At 38.0% G+C, this 21,358-nt stretch overlaps 1 protein-coding gene across 1 annotated transcript in view; it reads right to left on the bottom strand.

The window, feature by feature from the left end:
- Positions 1-18,049, bottom strand: part of sulf1 (sulfatase 1) — a 74,912-nt gene extending 56,863 nt beyond the window's left edge. The window contains exon 1 of the mRNA XM_025003814.2: positions 17,815-18,049. The gene's annotated coding sequence lies outside the window, so the exon portion shown is untranslated. The remainder of the gene's footprint in view (positions 1-17,814) is intronic.
- Positions 18,050-21,358: the final 3,309 nt, after the last annotated feature.

The raw sequence follows: 21,358 nt of genomic DNA, 5'->3' as shown, positions 1-21,358 counted from the left end.
CATCTGAAAAGATCATTTTCTCTTCTTCCCATTCAAGAATTTACTGCTTCTTCCACAATATGCTCACTGTTTAATAAGCCCCGCAGAAACATCTGGATTCCCTGCCTGCGAGCCTCATTCATTCTGCATTTATTCACGACAGAGAGGAGGTGTTTCTGGGAGCATTATCCACCAAAACTGCGCAACAGTAGAGGAGTTCTCGCTTACAAATACACCCTTGACACGATTTACAAAACCAGCTGTGTGCCTAAACTCATTTTCTAGATCAGTACTTGTTTAATCTCAATGTTTAAACAGGCCAAAGAGCCAATCAAAGACCTATAATCAATAAATCAGCTCAGTTCACAACAACCCAATGAAACCTTACAGGCACGTCCTGCATTTATTTGGAACAAAATGCACCAAGGGAACTTTACTAGCCTGACAAATAAATTCAAAAGCTGGAAATTGGACACACCTGCTAATATAGAGACTCTTTCACCCCTGGCAGTAAATATGTCTCAGGCTCAAATATGCCATGCATAATTCCTGGCTAAGAGCGAAACACTGGCATTTGCTCTTGGAAATGTTTATTTTTTGCAACATTTGGATGTAAAAAGAGATGAAAAACTGCTTGGCTTAGAAGAGAGATTTGCACAAGAAAGATAGATTTGGACAGGCATCGCGAGGGAGGTACAGGCTTGAGAAAGATCACAAAAAAAGGAAAGAAAATTATATCAAGATTATGGTTCTTTAGCCTATTTTAGGTTCTCCTTTGTCAATTCTTTACACAGCAACAGGACACTTTCTATATATCAGACACCTAGTAATGAGCTTTTTTCTTTTTGAAAATAAAAAAACAGCTATGCCAATAATTTTACGTCATTAAGTTATACAATGAGAATAAGAGGAACAAAATACATAAACCTTAGAATGATCTTACCCTATATAAATGTTTGCAGTGCTAATAAAGACCTGTAATGTATAAAAAATATATATAAATGTTGTAAACTCAGTTTATAGTTTTCTTTAACAGATGGAGGGTGACCATGCAGATAAAAAAAAAACTAATGATTTCTACTACAAGAATATTTTCTAAGTCTAATTTCTTTCCATTTATTGGAGCATTGGCTTCAAGAAATTCAAAGTCTGGCTTTTGGCTGAACTGATGCTTTCAAAAGAAATCTCTCACAAACTCTGTGCCCATCAATGGTCCCTCTGGTGGACTTAATCCATCCATCTGATAGGATGAAACTTAACGATTTCTTTAATCTTCTCTTAATTTTCCTTTTCAACAACTATTAGTGCAATCACCTCTGGATTTTGCTTCTGTTGTGCTCATTTCCCCTTTTTCTGTCTCCCTTGTGCTTTCTCCTCCTTTTTTCCCCCTTTACTAATCCCTCCACCCTTTCAGCAATCAAACTTTACTTAAACTATCCCACCCATAGGTATCCTTGTATCAGAACTTGCTGAGGCAGTGTGTTTTACTTAGGAAATGACTCATAAATTAGGAGAGTTCCCAGGCTGGCTGTGAAAGAGCCAGACAAGCCTACAGAAGGGGTCTCTGATTAGTGTGGCTGGGAGAAAGGCCAGACGAGCCAAGGCTGGGGGAGCCTTTTCGAATCAAGACCATCTTGAAATAGTAAAGTAAAATCGATTGATCCAGTAGCAGCGGCCGGTTTATTTGACGTTCTTTATAGGGATTTATGTTAGCTATGGGTAGAACTATTCAGTGTTTTAAAGTAATGTGCTATACTGAATTAATTTTAACAACCAATAAGCAAAAATACAGGTAAATACCAAGGTAATTTAGTAAAACAAAAGTCTTTTGGAAGTAAGAAATGATAGAAAAACTAAAATTAAAAGTTTGTGTTTCAGACTGATAAGAAAAACAGAAAAACTTGGTGTTCAAGTCGTCTAAGAGGAAAAGTTCTCCGTCTTCAACAAGCGAGACGCTCTTCTAACGTTTTGCTTTTTACGTCCTCGCATATGGCTGACAGTTCGGAGTGTGTTGCAACAACGGCAAACATGCTCCTGTCCCAACTTTTTGTGTAACACATGGCTGACATTGAACTGAAAATAAGAATCACATTTTCCATTAAAACAAAAACATACCAGTTTCAATATCTGATTTACCGTTAAGTGTTGTTTTGATGTCATTTTCATGAGGCATCCCAACTGTTTGGGAAAACAGGTTTTATTTCTCAACATCATTTGGCTGCGTGCCTGAAAATACTGACATGGCAGAGACACAATGTCCCGATGATTAAAATCAGGACATCTGGTGTTGTTTAAGTACCTGTTCATGGAGTAATTTTTTTGTTTTATTAATCTGTGTTTAAAGATGCAACTAAATAAACTTCAGCTCGGTGGTCGGTGCCGCAGTCTTGCAATCCTGAGGTTGCAGGTTCGAGCCCAGTTTGCAGCAGGAAGGGCATCAGGCGTAAATAAAAAAAAAATAGCCATATAATTTGTGCGAGTTTAATACTTTATTAATATATTAATAAGAGATTATTAAATCAATAAATTATATTAAATTATGAAGGAATTAAAGTATTTTTTAATTGAATATGCTTGTGTTCCCTATAAAGTGCATTTCAGTGGATCAAACTTCAACATCCATATATAATATATATCAATATATTCTGTCAGTTTTTTAAGGAAAGCCAGATAGAGAGGAAGAAATTTCAATGGATTAAAATCATTTTGAAATAAAGTGGTCAAAACACAAAATGCCTTAAAAGTTGCTACTAACAAACTAATGTTTGATAGTTGTTTCTCAATCAAAATTTTGCTTTATATTGTGTTGTGAAGCAGTTGGATACATGCAGAAGGTAAATGATTACATTTAGTGGATTTATGTTTTGTTGCCAAAACATAAAAGTTGGACCAACCGGCTTTCTATTCTGGTGGGGGGAGATCATTTTTAGGTAGGAGAACAACAGAAATAGTGGCTCTTATTAAAAGACATCCAAATATACTAGAGCAACATTTTGTATCAATAATGTCCGATTTCATTTATCCTGGTGAAACTCTACAGAAAAACTTACATAACTACCCAACTGTGAGACAAAAGAATTAGTGCTAACCAGGCCATGTGTATTCCAAAACAACCAGTCAGCAGAATTATTTGCTTCTTGCCCAAACCACATTATGTGTATGCATCTTACAAACAAACCTGATCCATATCTTATTATTTCTTCAAGTTTTCTAACCAGAGTGCATCCTCTGATGGGATATCTAAAACTAGCAAGTGTATCACTAAGAATACAGTCAATAAAAACTGAAAGTTTTTGCCCACTGTTCTCGACCTTGAAAATTGCAGGCTGTGTAGCTACACTTGTATGTGAAGAATGTATTTCCTGTACAACTTGTTCCAGTATCAATACTGCTAAGTAGTAGTATAATATTCCTGTAGAAAGGCCTCCTGTTTAGGAGTGTAATGTGCTGGTAAGAGTAAGAGCTGACAACTACGCTGTGTTGATGTCTCAACTTGCTTGTGCCGTGACTGATGCACAACATGTTTTGGCATTACCCCATTAATTTTATTTCCTGGTAAAACAGATTTCAGTGTCTGTAATATAGAACTCTCGTAAATGACTCTAGAGCAATCAAAACAAGAATTTTGTTTTGTTGCATTTAATAACATAACCACAAGCCTTTATAATAGTGCAGCAGTCAGTAAAGAGGAAGCTGTACAAGTGAACCAACTTTGTCCTATTAATGACTGGTTTGATATCCCTCTTTGTTGACAAGCCCACTACATTCCAGGTCAGGTCATGATATGCCAGAAAGACTGGTGTGCAAAGCCTCAAAACTCCACCTCTTTCAGCTCATGGCAGACTGACAAATTGTACTATTTCTTGAGGGTTATGGTTGATGCATACCGCCAGCAATAATGGCCTTTTGTGTGGACATTTAGTATGAGAGAATAAAAGAATAAAAATTGCTTTCCTCATTTTTAAAGAGGTGTAACCTCCCAGGGATGTTGTTTTTACCCAAGTTTTAACCCTAAACGTCTGTCAAACATAGGGTTTAAAAGATTTAATTGCTAATACATATAATTTGTATTTAGATTTTTTGCAGCATCTAACACACAATTCTTGGGGTATGTGTGTGAAATGTTGAAGCCATTAAAAACACAAAATTTACAGTTTTAAAAATTTCCATTTAGATATGGATAAAGTTTTAAATCAACACATCAAAACCAAAATGTGAAAGACTTAACAAATTTCTTTTTAATACACAACAAATGTCCTTTTTTCCATCCATCAAGAAACAAGGACATTTCAGTTGTAGGTAAATTTGCATGTAAGGGTACTCCCCAAGGACACATAATAGTTTATTTTAGCAAGTTCTCTTGGGTTGACTTCAATCCTGGAGCTCAGACGGGCATAAATCCAAGGGAATATATAGTCTGCATACATTAGTCCTAAAAACAATTAGGACATTCAGCGCAAAGTTTGTAAGCGCCACACATCAGCGAGCCAATCAGCCCAGCAGGATGCCATACGAAACACACTCAAACCTTCTTGGGTTTTCAAAAAGATATTCAAAACCTCAACGCAAGTGTTTGTCACATTTTAAAATGAGGCATAAAATAAAACGTATTTTAGACCAGACATCCATTTAAAAAATATGACCAAAGAAAGTCTCACTCGAGACACAGAGCTATATTCAGTCTGATTCAAGCAGGTTTTTTTATTTTTTTATTTGGCCAGGTAATGTTGAGGTTTTGAGGTGAATTCCCTAAAAGCCGACAACAGCAGAAGCTTTGTTGGTGCAATAAGGGGATTAAAAAACGAAGGAGGGAAATGGCTAATAGTCTAAGGCAGGGGTGGGCAATCCTGGTCCTCGAAGGCCACTGTCCTGCATGTTTTACTTGTTTCTCTGCTCCAACACACTTGATTTGAATCGATGGGTAATTAACAGGCTTCTGTAGAACATGAAGAGGTCATTTAACCACTGAATCAGGTGTGTTGGAGTAAAGAAAGAAGTAAAACATGCAGGATAGTGGCCCTTGAGGACCAGAATTGCCCACCACTGGTCTAAGGTCATACAAAACAATAAAAACAATGTCAGACAGGATGCTATCGAATGAACCGAACCCATCAAAAAATGTCCTTCAAACCACTTTACTGGCAGTGAAGCCTTAAACATAAGATGCAAAGTAATACGTAAAAGCTTTTAAGGAACAAAAAGTTAAGCAAGACTTTAATGAAAGATCTAGTTGGCTTGATAACAGTGACAGGTAAGTGTACACATATAGGTTAGAAAACAAAAACAAAGAAACTCCTGTCAGACAGGAAGTACCTGAAATAATCTCAACTGAGTGTGAAGTCACAAAGTTAAATATTATCAAATAAAATAAAAATGTTTTTATAGGGGCAATGACACCTTAAAATGGTTTTTATATTAGTTCTTTTTAAAAATGAACAACAGTTGATCTTTTTAAGGGTAGGAATAAAAATAAACAAATATATGTAAAACATTTTATCTGTGGAACTAAAAGTCTACATCCTTTGTTATATAAAGCCTAATCCAGTTTTCCCTGTTTAGATTCATAGACATTGTCTCATCTCCTTAATCTTAATTAGCATGTTTTTTTGTGAAAATGAAATAGTTGTGTTATTTTGACTGTATCCATTTTATTATCTAAACATCTCATCCCTGGGAATCAGAAAAGAGAGGAAGTGACTGTTTCCACTAAAAGCTGAGCATGACAAGAGGAATAGGAGCAATTACTGCCAACTGTTAAACTGAACAGACTGAGAAAACAGCTCTATGAATGAATAAAACAAAGACATTTAAAACAGGTGCTTAACTACAGAGACGATAAGTTACAACACAAATTAATAAAAACACAAAACAGTGTGTGAATGCACTGACACAATATGATTACGTCAGCAGAAATCAACCATACAAAAACACCAATGAACACTAAATGGCTTTCTGCCGAGCAGTGAAGTCTGTGGACATTGTGTGTGTGTGTTTTTTTTAACTTGACTGATACACTTCCTGACTTCTTCAGGGAGAAGTATAATGTGGAGTACAATAAGGCTTTTGTATCTGGAAGGACAAAAAAATACTTCAACTGAAGTTGGATGAAAGGAGAGAACAAGCAACAAACTAATAACTGGCTACAACTAATCTCAAACCTACAGAAAATAATAAATTATAAACTTGTTTTAGATTTTTTGCTTCTCCCTTTTTTTAATACTAATACAAATGAAAGCACAAATAATTACAGAAAAACCTGTTTTTGATGGCTTGAAGTCAAAGTGTATTGAACCTATATTATCAAACTGACCTTCTGATAACAGGTTTATGTATTTATATGCGAGGAAAGAGGATAACAGCAGTCATGTGCAAATGAATGATGGGTAGGAAATGAGATATAAGAGTTTTACATGAAGCCAAAACAAACAGCAATGTGTGAAGGGTAGCAATCAGCAGCAGTTGGTTTATTTTAACAGAGAAGCATGGCAGATAAAACAAAGATTTAAAGAAGTGGTTCCCAAATTTCTCGTGTTTTGACCCATAAAATAACATGACCCAATCAAAATGTACAAATATTACTAATAATCCATTACACAAGGATATCATGGCAACAAAAAAACAATTCATCTGCTGTTTCCAACTCTTTCATTTAACTTTCTTTTTTTTGGTTACTATTATTCTTTAAAAGATCATCAATACACCCAAGAAAATTATAAAGGAACTCATAATAGCGGCACAGTGGTGCAGTGGTTAGAGTCATCACCTCTCAGAGAGAAGGACGCAGGACCACCTACTGGCCTGGGGCCTTTCTGGGGGGAGTTTGCATGTTCTACCTGTGCACTCCAGGTACTCTGGTTTCCTCCCACAGACCAAAAACATGCATCTTAGGTTAACTGGTAACTAAATTGTCCCTACGTGTGAGTGAAAGCATGAATGGTTGTTTGTCTCCATGTGTCCCTGTGATGGACTTATGACCTGTCCAGTGTGTCCCCTGCAGAGATAGGCACCAGTCCCCACCACCCAGAAAAGAGAAGTGGGTCATGAAAGTGGACGGATGGATTATATACAGTGAAAAAACTGAAATAGTGAAAGTGGAAACCTGCTTCCTTTTCCATCTTTACCACCTGTACATACAGCTTAAAAAAATGTGCGCCCATTAATGCACACAAAGACCAACACACTCACCCACACACACACAGAGGAAAACTCTTAGCCGATCTTAGACGGTGGTGTTTGTATAAATCCAGCAGGACAAGTCCCTGTTGATCCCATCACACCCACTAGTTTCCTCTGAAAATCTTGGAAGGTAAATAACAGCAGTACAGAGATAACTTTGACTGCTGTGCAACTTGACCACTAATATAAACACACACACACACAAGCATCAGCGCTGCTTGTTCTGCCTCTACCCACTCTCTCCCTCATCCTCTGACATTCTCATCACCTTCCCCCGCACAATGTGACTTCCTCTATTTAGCAAGCCTTATAAACAAACGCTCCAAATGCTAACATTGCATAACCCAGGCTGCAGCCTTTGCTAAACGTCACCCCTTCACACACACACTTGTCACACAAAGAAGAAAGATGTGCAAATGCTTAACAAACTCTAATTTGAACATTTGCCAACATGCTTATCATTTAACAAATCTGTTAGAGAGGATTTTCCACCCTCTTTGCCCTCATTCCCACTTTCTTGGCCAACGGGTTCCTCCATCTGTTAGCCAGCTGGTAGAAGCAGGGGAGATTCCTGCTCCACCCGTATTTTTGTGACTCTCAACAGTCCAACTTTCTCCCAGCGACGGTAATGACTCTGGTTTCACCTCCCGGCATGATGTCACATCCAGGCCACCGACACCGCAGTGTTGAATGCAGAGCGCTGTAACAAATCACTGACAAAATGTTAACCAATTCAGCTGCAGTGTTACTTCTGCAGCTCTGGGCAAAAAGTGGCCAACTACTGAAAGGTAACATGTTCAACCTGGACTGAATCTACTGTAGAAGTATTAGGGAGGACAAGGTTTTGCAATGTGTAGTGGTTATTGAAAAAAAATAATTACTCAAATAAAATGCTTAATTATTTTCAGCTACATAAATGAACTGCAGTAAAGGATCAGCTTAGATGAACCTACACAGGCACTAAAAAGGAGGCCATTGTGAGAAGCCTGTGCATCAAAACGTGTCAATCATCAATCTTTTCTTTTCTTCATCCTCCTCCTCCTCCTCTGTGCCTCTGACAGACAGGTTCAGGGTGAGGCTGGCTCTGATAGCGTGTAACCCGACCCGGCCCAGCACTCGCTGTAATGATCTTGGCTCACTCCCATCCCCAGTGTTGGTTTAACCCGATGTTAATGCGCCCCTTCTGTGCTTCTGAATCAAAGTTCTGTTCCACCGGGTCGCACACATGTCCGGCCTCCGTCACCTCTGCTGTCAAATGGAGTTTTCACGCAGCACCATCCTAAACGGGAGTAAATGCACTTGTGCGTCTGTAGTCACATGTGTTATTGCTTGTCACAGCGAGAGGAAGACGTGTAAGACCAGAACACCGGCAACCTGATCGTTTTTAGTTTCAACACTCTCAGGCTGGGTTTCTGGAGCATCTATTGTCTTTAAAGCAGCTGGAAATCTATTTCATAGCTATTTTTCCATTTGCCACTTTAAAGATTAGTTTGATTTCTGTTTATTTATTTGGTCTTTATTATAAAAAGACAAGTATAAAGGATTTGTATATTTTATTAAACATTTGTTGGGACGATCCAGGATCAAGTAGAGTTTATTTATGTTTAGTCTTTTTTTTGTTGGCACTGTTTTTATTTTATCTCAAATATTCTCTCACAGTACATTGATAATTATCAAATTATAGTTGGTCTGTATTGACCTTTTTTGGACGGTGTCCGAAAGACTTTTTTTGCTCTGAACATCCCAGTTTCATAAGAAAAGAAATCATCTATCAGAGTCAGCTCCAAAGATTTTCTTCATGAAATCTTTCAGTTTCAACATCACAGACTTTTACTTTGATGTTATCTTCAAGTTTTTTGTTTTTTAAGTTCCAAAAAACATGGATTTAATTTGAACATAAAAGAGAGATTTTATTTTTAATTCTTTTTCCAGAACATAAAAACAAACGATTAAACATTTTCTTGGACAAAGTAAACTTGTAAATCTTGGCTTTAAATCATTCATTTGTAGACATTGCTGAACAGTTTTCAGGAGTATGATACATTTCTTGACTGAAAGGAGGCTTAACACCAAAAAAAGAGATCATTAAAATCTGAGGCCACTTGTTTTTTAACTGTCCACTGTTACTGATAACATTTACTGTATAAGGCAACTGAGTTTCAGACTTATTCAAAATGTTTGGTAGAACTTGACTCTTTTCAATATCGAGTCCTTGAAGGGTCTGCTAAACAAGAAATCTTAAGAAAAACAAACAAACCTCAGCTCCTCAGCCTCTCAGGTAGTGAGTAAAACGAATATAATTTTAAGTCCAGATGGAGAGAAGAAAGTACTCTTTTTGTCCACAATATTTCCAGGTTTTCGCTCCTGGATTAACCATCTTATCATTGTAACTAAAACTTTGTGCCCCTGTGACCCTTGGATCAGTAATGTCTGGCTCACTTATCCTCTTACAGGGTCTCGAATCGCAAATTGGTCTCAGACATGAGGCCAGACCACAAGTGGGTTACCAACACCAAGTGTGTGACTGTGAGAGCAATGTGCTGAAGGTCCTTTGGTGGATGGGAAAGTCTGGGAAGAAAAATGATTTGTTTGGCTATGAACAGCATTTGAAATGTCAAAATTTTAACTTTACTTCAAGCAGAAGGAAAGTGTAAAAGGTTAAAGTAAATGTAAAACCTTGTGCTTGGAGACATCACTAGGCCAGTCATTAAAAGTGTGTTTCGGTCACTGCCACTCCTATAATAATATTAACTTATAATAACAAGCTTACACACTGCATTAGAAGCAAAACCTGGCTGCAATTCCTGACTCTTTTAAAAGCGTGCTGCTGTTAAATGAAGAGAAAGGTATCCAGCATATAAAGAAACAAATCCAGATGATTTTTTTAACTTTGAAGTTCATGGATACAGCTCTAAAAGGCCTCTGAGGGCAAATTCTGGAGCTGCTTGAGTGAAACAAACAGCAGTTTTCCATCAATCACTTGAATCCTCCACACACATATTAATTAACCTAATGATCGCGTGTTTGTAAAATTGTGTTTTCCGTCTTCTGGTCATTAGAGAGAAAACAGTAACAGGGGCAGAGCATTCACTTGGAGTGACCTTATCTCAACAGATCCTCCCACTTTCTCTGCTTGTCTCTCACATCCTCTATTCACGCAGCTCTCGGGTGAAAGTCTTAAGTCTTTCCTCCATTCAATAAGATGCCTGTTCAGTCTAGCCGAAGTTTCCATGTCTGTCCAAACACGGAGAGGCTCGGTCCAAAGAAAAGTCAACCGGAGAGAAACCCCATCTGTGTCCTCATCCATTCTGCAGGTCTGGACATGAGCAAACAGCATGCATTCACCACCCAGGCAACCCCTTTTCACTTCACACTGGAAAAACTACACACACATACACACAAATCAAAGTTCTTGACAGGAGACCCAACACCCTCTCATGGTGTAGTCTCACACAAAACAAGACTTCCTGCTTTATTGTGACACTGGAGGCAAAGCGGTCTAAGAATCTGAGACCTATGGAACCTGGTTCTTTGAACAGCGTTCTGTTTAAATGACAAACCTTCAACTATGGCGCAGCAAGGATATAAATGTTGTTTACATATGGTAATTGTTCTCCAGACATAAAGACTTAGAAATACTTTAATGGCGTATTAGCACAAAAGCATTTAGGATTTACAGATAAATATTTGTTACACAATTAAGCTCAATCTAATCCTATTTATTTCATGTTCAATATTCATCTTGAATGTTTAGTTTAAAAAGAAATTAGAGCTTTGAAAACTTTGCAGAGTTATAATTATCATCCCTGCCGCAGGAAGGAATGCTAGGCCTTTTGTTCTAAATGCAATTTTAATATAAAAAAAACATATATTTCACTTGTTGGAGTCATGCAAGATTAGTCAGCAGTCACACTTCACAACTGCTTTTAAATTCAAAGGTTGCCTCCTGTTCAGTTCAAAGTGTTATTTTCTCTCGCTCTTTAAATCACACGTCACAGCGAGAGCAAGGCGATGGGAAAGTTCAGTCCTCAATTGGGGAGTTTGCTTAGACAGATTGGACAAATATTTCTTTTGTGTGGTTGTATCCTTGCCTCAGTTGGGCTCTGACAGCCACAGAAGGAGTGAACAATTTAAACTTTAGTACATTATGGACGGAGTGGCTGCTCCATCCAAGACACATGGCATTCTCACCAGCTGTCTGTTTACACTGCAGCAATATAAGCTTGAGTATCAATTAGGTTTATAAAAGGGAGAAGAGCCTAATGGCACAGGAGACATCCAAAAAACACAGAGAAACTGGACTTTGAATGTCAAGCCAATAAAATAATAAATCCAACCATTTCTACATACTACTCAATCAACTCGTTATTCCGAATCAAACAAATAAAGCCAGCTTCAGATGACTTGAGCGCCATATGGGACCTTCTTTAGAGTCAAAGGCTCTGTAATAGCACACCAGCTGAAAGGACAAACAGCAGCCAAGACCACATGTTCCTGTAAATCAAACCGTGACTGCTCTTTTCATGTCAGTGTCTGACAACTAGCAACGAGGAGCAGGTGATAGCGTTATGATCACTTCATAATTTGTCCGATTGCTTGGAAAGGCAGGCAAACGGAGAACCACCTGCTCGAAGAACAAAACAAAGCACCAAATTAAAATCTTGAGCTTTAAGTACGTGTTCAAACCCACAAATTAGGAGTTCACACCTGCTGATTTTGAGTACCATTTTTCTGTAGGAGTTTTAACTATTCCCCCCCAAGAGAAACCCATTGTTAAAGTACTTTTACTTTGGCCAATAACCTAACAACCATCAAAGTACCAAATGAAACAAATATGAATTACTGTTAGAGATTATTATGCAGAAAACAATAAAAAATACCCCTCACTACAGTAGCTTTTACAATTTCTTGGTTCTTTTTTAATTGTCTTGTTGGGTAATAACAAAGACTGGGAAACCCATTGCAGCTAAATCCAGCTCTAGATGAAGGGACTAATTGAGGACGTTAGCAGTAAAAAAAAAAAGAAAATCCAGAGAAATTGTTGACTTTATCCAACAACATCATCTGTGCCCTCTTGTGGAGGGATGGTACAGTTCACCTTCCTCACACTTCTTCAGTCCCAACTGATGCGAAAAAGAGCAGAGCTGCTGGCAACATGCATGTATCCACATACTAAAGCCCAGATCGTCCTTCCAGCTGTACCTCTTTTCTCTTTCCAAACTGCTGGAAATCCCAAACACATCCCAGCTTTTTGGAAATTTATCAGAGCGGTTTCTGACCCAAACCTCTTCACTGTTTGGCTGTAACTCGAAAGACTGTTAAACTGTGTGCTATATTCATATACTCACGCCCAACTATGAGCTAACTTGTCACTGATACATGGAGAAACACTAATGTTTCTCGGTTATGAATTATTTCTGCTCTGTTATTCACTACTCCCTATTTAAAACGAGCTAAAGTTTGACTTAGTAATCTGAAGTAATTAGAAGGAGAATGAATGTTTGTCTTAGTGACGAATTATTAAGAATGGGTCATTTAGAGTCATGACTGGAAATGGAAGACCAGCAACAATCCAAACAGATAAATCTTCAGCTATAATTTGGAGTCACTTGATAAGCCAGATCTAAAAACCATGCAGATGATAACTAATAATTATTGAAAAATTGGTCCAAATTGGCCATATTTATTTCAACAGTGTACTCCAACAGATTAAATCAAACATGGGGGCGGCTGCCAAGGTGGGTACCACGTGGTCAGGGGTGAAGAACAAAATTATGTGCACGGCCAAGAATGAAGTTTTGCAAGTTGTGCACAGGAAAATCATTTTCGAAACCTGGCCACATAAATGCATCCACACAGCTCAGAGGTCACTATTGAACACTATATTTTCTCACAATTATCCTGCAATTTGAAGACGCCAAATAGTTTCCAAACAGTAGCAGCTCAGTGAGATACCAACTTTTGGTAGTTGGTTAAAAAAATAAAAATAAAAAGTCATGGTTCTTAATGAATGGCTGCTCTTCAGGTGTGGGTAAGGATATTTTCAAACATTTCTTTTGTATTTTACAGAATCTTGGATAGACTCTCTTTGACAGCATATACAACATGTTATACACACTGTAGCTGGTGGTGAAGTGCCAACCCAATAATCACAAAGTTGCTTTCAGATATTAAAAAGCAGCTTCTCTCTTACCTAATAAATCCATTTTATCATCATGCTACCCTTTATTACATACTGTATAGATTAAACTTCTAGGTTGAAGGATTTTATAAGATGCTACCAATTTATTCCTCACAAATCTAAATTTATGTGGTTTGTACTTAAGAGGAAACTAAAACACTGTAACTGCAGTGCTTTTCATAAGCCAGCAGCTGAGGTAGCCTACCTGCTGTGTAATTCTATAACGCAAAATTTTCTTCTTCTCTGTGGTTCAAATGACTTACTGAGGTTTCAGAGGTACTCAGTGTGGATAAACGTTACATTCCCAAACTTTAAAAGTAAATAGCCCCACATAAAAATTGGAATTACCATGTCTTAAGGGGGGATTCAGAGGGGAAAAAAATATTCTCGGACAGCTGTAAAGACATCTAATCGTTCTTTGCTCAGAATCATAAAACTGTAGCCAGCGAAAAAAGCCCTTATTACTCACAGTCATAAAAGAAGAAAGACAATCTATTTCCAACATCCTAAACAAATCATGGCAAACTCCATGACAACAAATCTGCTCAGTTAATGTTCCAGTGTGTCCATTGTGTTCTCATTCACTGAAATCTTAAGTAACGTTTCATGCCATCTAACTAATTCCACTTCACATTGCATAGCTGGGAAACTGATCTCAGACTCTTGGCAGTGTCAGGCTTTGATGAGGGGGAACAGCATCATCCTGGTGATTGGGAAAGAAAGGAAAAAAGAAAGTAAACACTTCTAACGTTACTCATTCCGTGAGAATGAATCCGTCCTCTACTGTTGACAAAGTTACATTCAGTGGGTTTTAACCAAAACTAACAGACCAACGCTGATGACGATACTTGAGCAAAAGAGGCAACTCGAGCACCGTTTGCCAACTGAGGGACCCCAAAAACCTCTCTCAGAGAGCAGAAGAAAGGAAAAGAGAGAAAAAGGAGCAACAGGTGTGAAGCAGCTGAAAGCTGTGAAATTTCTCCTCGCGTTACTACAGACGTTATCTGACCTCCTGTGGTAAAAGATACAGTTGAGATTACACAACAGAGCCGATCAAGCAGCTATTCCTCTCCCAAGCGGCCAGTAACAGCACCATCATTCAGTCCTACTCCACCCTCATACTACATGCCATCCCTTGGAGAGCCGATAAAATAACAGGAGCAGTGTAAAAAAAGCTCTGTGGAGAACAATGGCTCCAAACTAAAGACTTCTGCAAACAAAACTGGCTCTGGAAGGATATAAAACAGCTAAACTCTATTAAGACTTAAACTTTTATACAGTTTGACTTATGCTAAGTATGTGTTGGGAATGACTCTCAGCTACTACCACATCAACTTTTAGGTTGGCATCTTTAAACTGACTGAGTTGTAGACATTTGTGTGTTTCTTAAAGGTCAGCTGACTGGGGCAGCCATCTTGATTCAGGGTTAAAAAGTTGTAGTTGGAGGTCAGGAGTGTCAAACTCCAGGCCTCGGGAGCCACAGTCCTGAAAGTTTTAATTGTTTCCTGCTCCAACACACCTGATTCAAATAGTTTAATTACCTCCTCACCAAATCATCAAGTTCTCCAGAAGCAGGTCTATAAGTCATCCATTTAAATCTGGAGTTTTAAAGCAAGAACACATCTAAAAAGTTTGACACCTGTCTTGTAAATGCAATGATTACTTTCTGAATACAGAACGAGCAAAACAATTGCTTTTCCACTTTGGAAAGTGATTCAATCAATGAAAGTCTTCATTTTGCACAAGTAAATCATCAGACTTAGCAACGCTTAAATTTTGGAGTCTAATGTTTTAAAGCTGGCAATATCCTTAAAAGGTATTTCAGCAAAATATATCAAGCTGTGTGCTAACACAATCATCTAAGTCAACTTGTTTCACTTCAGTTCAATTTAGACGCTATTTGTATCGTCTTTTTTGTAGATATCTTTACGTTCATAAGCAGGCTAAACTTACAAATGTTGTGCTACAGTTGACCCTTTCTCATGAGGGGCATCTCTCTCTGCAACACACAAAACTCCACGGTGAGTTGTTTGCTCTGCAGCAGATAAGAAAAAGCTGTGATTCTGGAGACACTGAAAAGAAGCCAAACACAAGGACCGAAACCTGCCGCAAGTTAGTGGAGCAGAGTCGACTGCTTGTCACGCAACTGTGAATAGAGGCTTCCCAAAAGTGATTCCTGTAGTCCCGGGAGGGGGCGATCCGTCGAAACAGAGCAAGGAGCAGGGGGAAGACGTGGGATTGTTTGCACATTCACAAATCCCGGAAAACTAAATGATGCAACATCATCCTACTGAGGACACTTTGAGGCATCACAAAAAAAACACATATCTATTTCTTGGGATTTAAAAGGTTTTCAAAAAACCATTTCTGTGAGCAGTTAGCGTGAAATGTCTTTATCTAATATATTAAATACAATCTCCCCAGCAAGAGTACAATAACAAACAGCCAGTTGGTATACTATGCTTCTGATCCTGGCTAAGAACTGACCCCTAAACAGTTAAGGGAGAATATATTTTACCATGGTATGCATAATGTCCAAAATATACATCAAGTACTGAATATACAGAGAAAAGAAAAAAACAGTTAAATGTTTCCCAGACATCCACCAACAGCCTCGAGCAGAAAACGTTGACGAATGGGTGACAACACAAAAAGGAACGCTGGCTGCCAATTAGAACAAAGCGGCACGAGAATGTGCAATAAATCACAGTTGTGTGGACTCAATAAATTCCCCGCAACTTTATATGTAAATGGAAACACAAAAGAGAAGTAATCCAAATGGTTTGTTGGTGCTTCTGGAAAAAAAAAACAAGAGGGGAAACAAAACCCAGGATTAACTGCAGCAGTGGAGGCGATCCAAACTACCCTAGGGGATATTTGCTAGATGATAATGTAAAGCTGTTTGACAATACACATAAATATGATCAGGCTAACATGTTCTTTGTGTTTCTGCCACTAGATTTGGTTTCACTCTGCTTTCTTGGACTTGGATTTAAAAAAAAAAAAAAAATGTACTCAAGCAAATCCAAACATTTCCAACATATGGTGCACTACGACACCACAATTAGATCCCCACATTTGAAAGATTATTAACACGATCCACGCACTTAGATTCCCTGGATGTAAGGACAGACGGTTAATTTGGATGAGTCATCTGATCTAGGTCTAAGCTTCCCCTCACCACAAGGCCTCAAAATGTGTAACAGACACACAGCCAAGTCTTTGAAATGATCCCTAATGTGTCTGGAATAGCGACCGCATCATGGTCAGGCAAAAAAAATAAAAAAATAAAAACAAAATCACGAATTAGTCTGAAAGAAATAAAATGGAGATACAAACAAGACAGACCAGACTACCATACTCTTATGAGTTGCAAAAGTTATGAAGGCAGAGCCATTTGGCATTGATAAGTCTGGCAATTTTGATACTCTGTTATGTATTTATACTCAGATTTGTTGAGTAAAGTATGGAGATAAAAGTGCTTTGTTTATATTAAATTAAAATCTGCATTATACAACTGCATATCAAAATATTTGGAAAACTAATGAAGTAAACTCTTTCAAACTGCATCATTTGATATAGCTCAGGATAGCCTTTTTTTATGCTTGCTTTGCAGTGAGCACCTTTAAAGTGCGGAGCACAATTAACATGTCTGCAGTTTAACTGAGATTTGACAGAAAAGCCTCTCAATCAGGCAGAGATCACGGCTGGATTTACCCTCGCCCGTCCATTATGTGATCCCTCTGGATTTCCTTCGAAACAACATTGCACCTGATAATGTTCCAACTGTTCTGAAAGGAGTTCGCTGCTCCTGGTAGTGAGCTTCCCCTCTCAACCCCACTCAAACAGATGAGTCATCTTCATGTTTATCAGCAACACTCAGGTTTTGAACACCATCTTCCTCGTGGAAAAATAACAGAAAATTGTCTATGTAAATATAATTTGTATGTGTAAAAGGTCAGGCCAACAAACTGCCTCAGCAAACAGCAGTGTATGTTGGGAAAACAACACCCAGGCACTTATTTTAAAACAAGACACTGCTTCCCTAAGCACTCCAGAGGCCCGGCCAAACCCAGCAGCCTCAGCTTTCCACACAACAATGATGGATTTCTTCTGGTTTCCAGTGTTGGACTAGAGGATGGTCAAAAACTCCTGTAACACAGATGCCTGAGGCAACAGACTCAAATTGAATACTGAAATGTGTTTCACACGCTTCAATAAAATGCAAAAATACTGTATGAGTTCCATGTTTATAATAGACTTCATAGCAATAATGAGATTTCAGAAAATGTTATGATATCAGCTTTGTTTCCTATTATCCAGACACAAATATCCAAACTAATACAAATTATAGACAGATACTGTTATTTGAAAGACAACCAAAGCTTGAGTGGCACACAGTCTAAGAAGAAGTAAAGTTTCCCCCCAGAAAAAAAACATTTATACCAAGAAAACAACCATAATGTAGCTTAACTCACCATTTAATTAGCTTTGTCTTGAACGTGAGCGAGCCTCCCAGGCAGCAATTCATCATGCGTCTGAGGCCTAAATTACAGAGCTGAGACGTTCAGCTTTTTCTCTTAAAAGAAATTAAAAAAACAAACATTCAATGAAAGCCATGCGAGGCCAAAAACAGTTCCTACTTGAAAGATATTTCCAGGAAAACGCCAAACAGAAGGAGAAAGAAAAACAAGCGCGTGCAGCTCGTTAACCCCTTCAGATGATGACGTCAGGCGGAAGTGATTAGCTGTTGCTGTTGTATTTGTTTACAAAAGTCATGTATTTGTATAATAAATCGCATTAGGAAAGTGAAATAACATTTTTAAAGCTCCAAAACAGCGTGTACCTGTGCATCAAAATTTGCCATGTTTAAATAAATAAAAAAACAAAAAAATCACCTAAATTGGTTGGTTTTTTTCTAATATACTGTTTATGTCAAACTCATTTTGATCAAAAACATATTCGGATAATCAAATTTAGAAAAAGGAACTTCATTTATTTCAAAATGTTCATGTTTTCAAGATGTAAAATTTAAAAATGTCTACTTTTTAATTAAACTATTAAAATTTTAATTTTAATTGCACATTGCCACACACACACACACACACAGGCTGCACTCTTCTTTAAGAAATGTGTATGACGTTTAAACCTTGTAATGGAGAATGACTCAAAACAACTCTGCCTTTACATTCTGCTTTGCAATCTGTGGCACAGATTAGATTAATATGTTGCTTATATTGCAACTACACAAAATTGTAGAAATGTTGTAAATAATTTAAATGAATTTAGTTGAGCAAATCTCATGCCTGAGCTTACAACTAGAGAAAAGGACCAAACTTTTTTTTTTTTATTATTACAGAATCAAGTTAAAGAACGGCCCACCCTAATATTGTGAGTTATGTGACAATGGGTAGTTCTCTCCAGGGAGTAAAAACGACAAAATACAAATTATTTTTTTAAATAAGGTTACCAAAGAGCCAATCCATCCTCCCAAGGTCAGTCTGCTGAAGGATCCTCAGAAAAGGTCTTCAGTATGAAGCTACTCCAAACTCATTTTAACTCCATTTGTGATCCAGTTTGAAATATGGTAATACCCATTCACATTTTTTGTTATTTCTTATAAAAATGAAAGAATTGTCATTAAAATAGCCTCAAGTTTTGAGAGATGATCAAAGGTGGCAGTTTATCTGGGGAAAAAACTCCTGAGTCATGATGAAAGAGTTGATCAAACCTTCACTCACACTTTATTGTCAAATCATCCCCCTCCACACACACACACACACACACACAGCTTCTTCTTCCACTTAGAAACACTTCAAGCTACAAATGAGACTGTATGTTCCCTCAAAGCACACCTTCCATCCACCATAGATTTATTTGTGCTGTGAATTGGGATAAATATCCGTCTGTTCAGTGGTAAATCAAGATCTGGGTCAGTCTGCTGACCATTGATGGTGGTCCAGATCCCAGCAAGCACAGTGGTGTGTGACTCTCTTCCTGGGTGGCCCTTACAGTGGCTCTGAATGAATCACCCTGGTGTATGAAACTTGTACTGTGCTAAGACGACCTTAAGGGTCATTCTGACAATAATGAAATGAAACTTGATCTCTCTTTCTAACACAACATATTCCCCCTTAAATGTGAAGCAAACAGCAAGCACGCATCCTTGTAATGGCGGCCATGTCATTTAAGTTGAAAGTTTGACATGTGGAAAAACAAAGAAAACGCTTTGGACTGCTGCCTTTGTACGACATCTGTGATTCTGGGTCTCCGTCTCTCAAACAGTTTTGCTTTTTCTTCACTTTCAGCTGACAAAGACCAGGAGAAAAATATGAATTCAGTGAAAATATTGACTGAAAAAAGGAATTAGCATGCCGGTAATCCGTGCCTTCTGGCACAGTGAAAAAGCAAAATGAAAGAGGAAACATCTCGCCTTGCTTATTACAGTTTTCTAACTGGAAAATATTGTTTATAGTGTTATAAAGATTATATCAAGGCACCGCTGAGACTAAATTACACAGGGTCTTGAATTTCCCGCACATATCTTCCACCCACATCCTCTTCTAATGAGAACGCAATGCATTTACATGGGACATTAGTCTACATACCATGTTTTACAGGATGGGGTTTTAGTGATTAGTCTTGTCACACATCCTTTCAAAAATAAGACTTGAGATCAGAGTAGTTTGCTGACCACATCCCGAAGGACAGTCTCAAAAAGCAGGCCCGGCTGGGTGTATCTCACCACAAGTCTCTGAGGAGTTGAACGAAGGGATCAGACTCAGTGTTTGTCCGTGATATGTGTGTGTCTCTCCGGGGCTGACGTAGGCTGCGTAACCCTCAGACAACCACAGTTTAACAGACAGATGCCCAGGAAAACACACAGGAGCACTAAAGTCATGGTCAGAGCAGATTTCTCTGTCTCTGTCAGCACCTCGGTGTGAGTAAGAGACGGATGGTTTGATGGATCATGTTACTGGATAAATCCTGCTTAAACTAGTACAGGTTTGATCGATAAAATTACGAGTATCTCCCACGAGTAGAAGCTTTGACCTTGTTAGGAAGCTGTGATTAATGCAATCAAGTCAAAGTTTGCAAACCTTGTATTCCTTTAAAATGTAATTTGAGAAAAATAGAATAAAAAAAGTTAAAGCTATTGTTCAGAACTTTTGAAGTGGGAAAAGTTATGATCATTTAATATTCTACCTGTTGTAGATAGCTCTTTGAAGAAAAAGAGTTTAATTTTGGCCAGACTGACAAGCTAATGATTAGTCCAGGACCAAAGTGGATTGCTGCCATCTTAAAACCACCACATTCTAAAACCTCACAGTGTTTCATGCAAACAACACATTTGCTGAGGACCAGAAGTGTGGACGTGGACAGCACAGGAACTTGTAAGAACTTAAATTTATTAAGAAAACAAAAGAGTTGACGTGGCAGCAAAGCAAACTTAGACAGGCCTCAGCGCACAGGAAGCAGGAGGCAAAAACTAAACGGTACAGAAAATAAAAGGACTGAAACTCTGGGAAGACAACTGAGCATGCTAACAACAGGATCTGGAAAAATCAAGGAGTTTATTTATGCTGGGAGGGGTGATTACTGAGTAAGCTGGGCTGATTGGTGGATGAAGGACAGGTGAGCAATGAGCTGGAGCCAGGATCACTTCTAAATAAATCTACAATATGATGAAATTCAGTAACGACAGCAATCATCATATATATATATATATATATATATATATATATATATATGAATATATAGAATAAAAAAAGGAAAAACTACTACTAAAAAACACCCAATTTTGAGAGAACACAATCTTATAAACCTTTACATTACTGTTAGATTTGGATTACATAGTTATGTACATTGTTTGGTTATTAGCTGGCACAAATAGTGGCAGCAGATAGCTGTAGCACTTAAACTGCAGGATTATGATATTTCTGCTGCAATAACCATGTAATGTAACACTGACTGACATGTAAAGGTTTATAAAATTGTGTTCGCATGAGCAGCTATAAAACT

This window comes from Kryptolebias marmoratus, linkage group LG21 (genome assembly GCF_001649575.2).
Source record: "Kryptolebias marmoratus isolate JLee-2015 linkage group LG21, ASM164957v2, whole genome shotgun sequence".
Lineage (NCBI taxonomy): Eukaryota > Metazoa > Chordata > Actinopteri > Cyprinodontiformes > Rivulidae > Kryptolebias > Kryptolebias marmoratus.
This window is presented reverse-complemented; position numbering and strand designations above follow the sequence as displayed.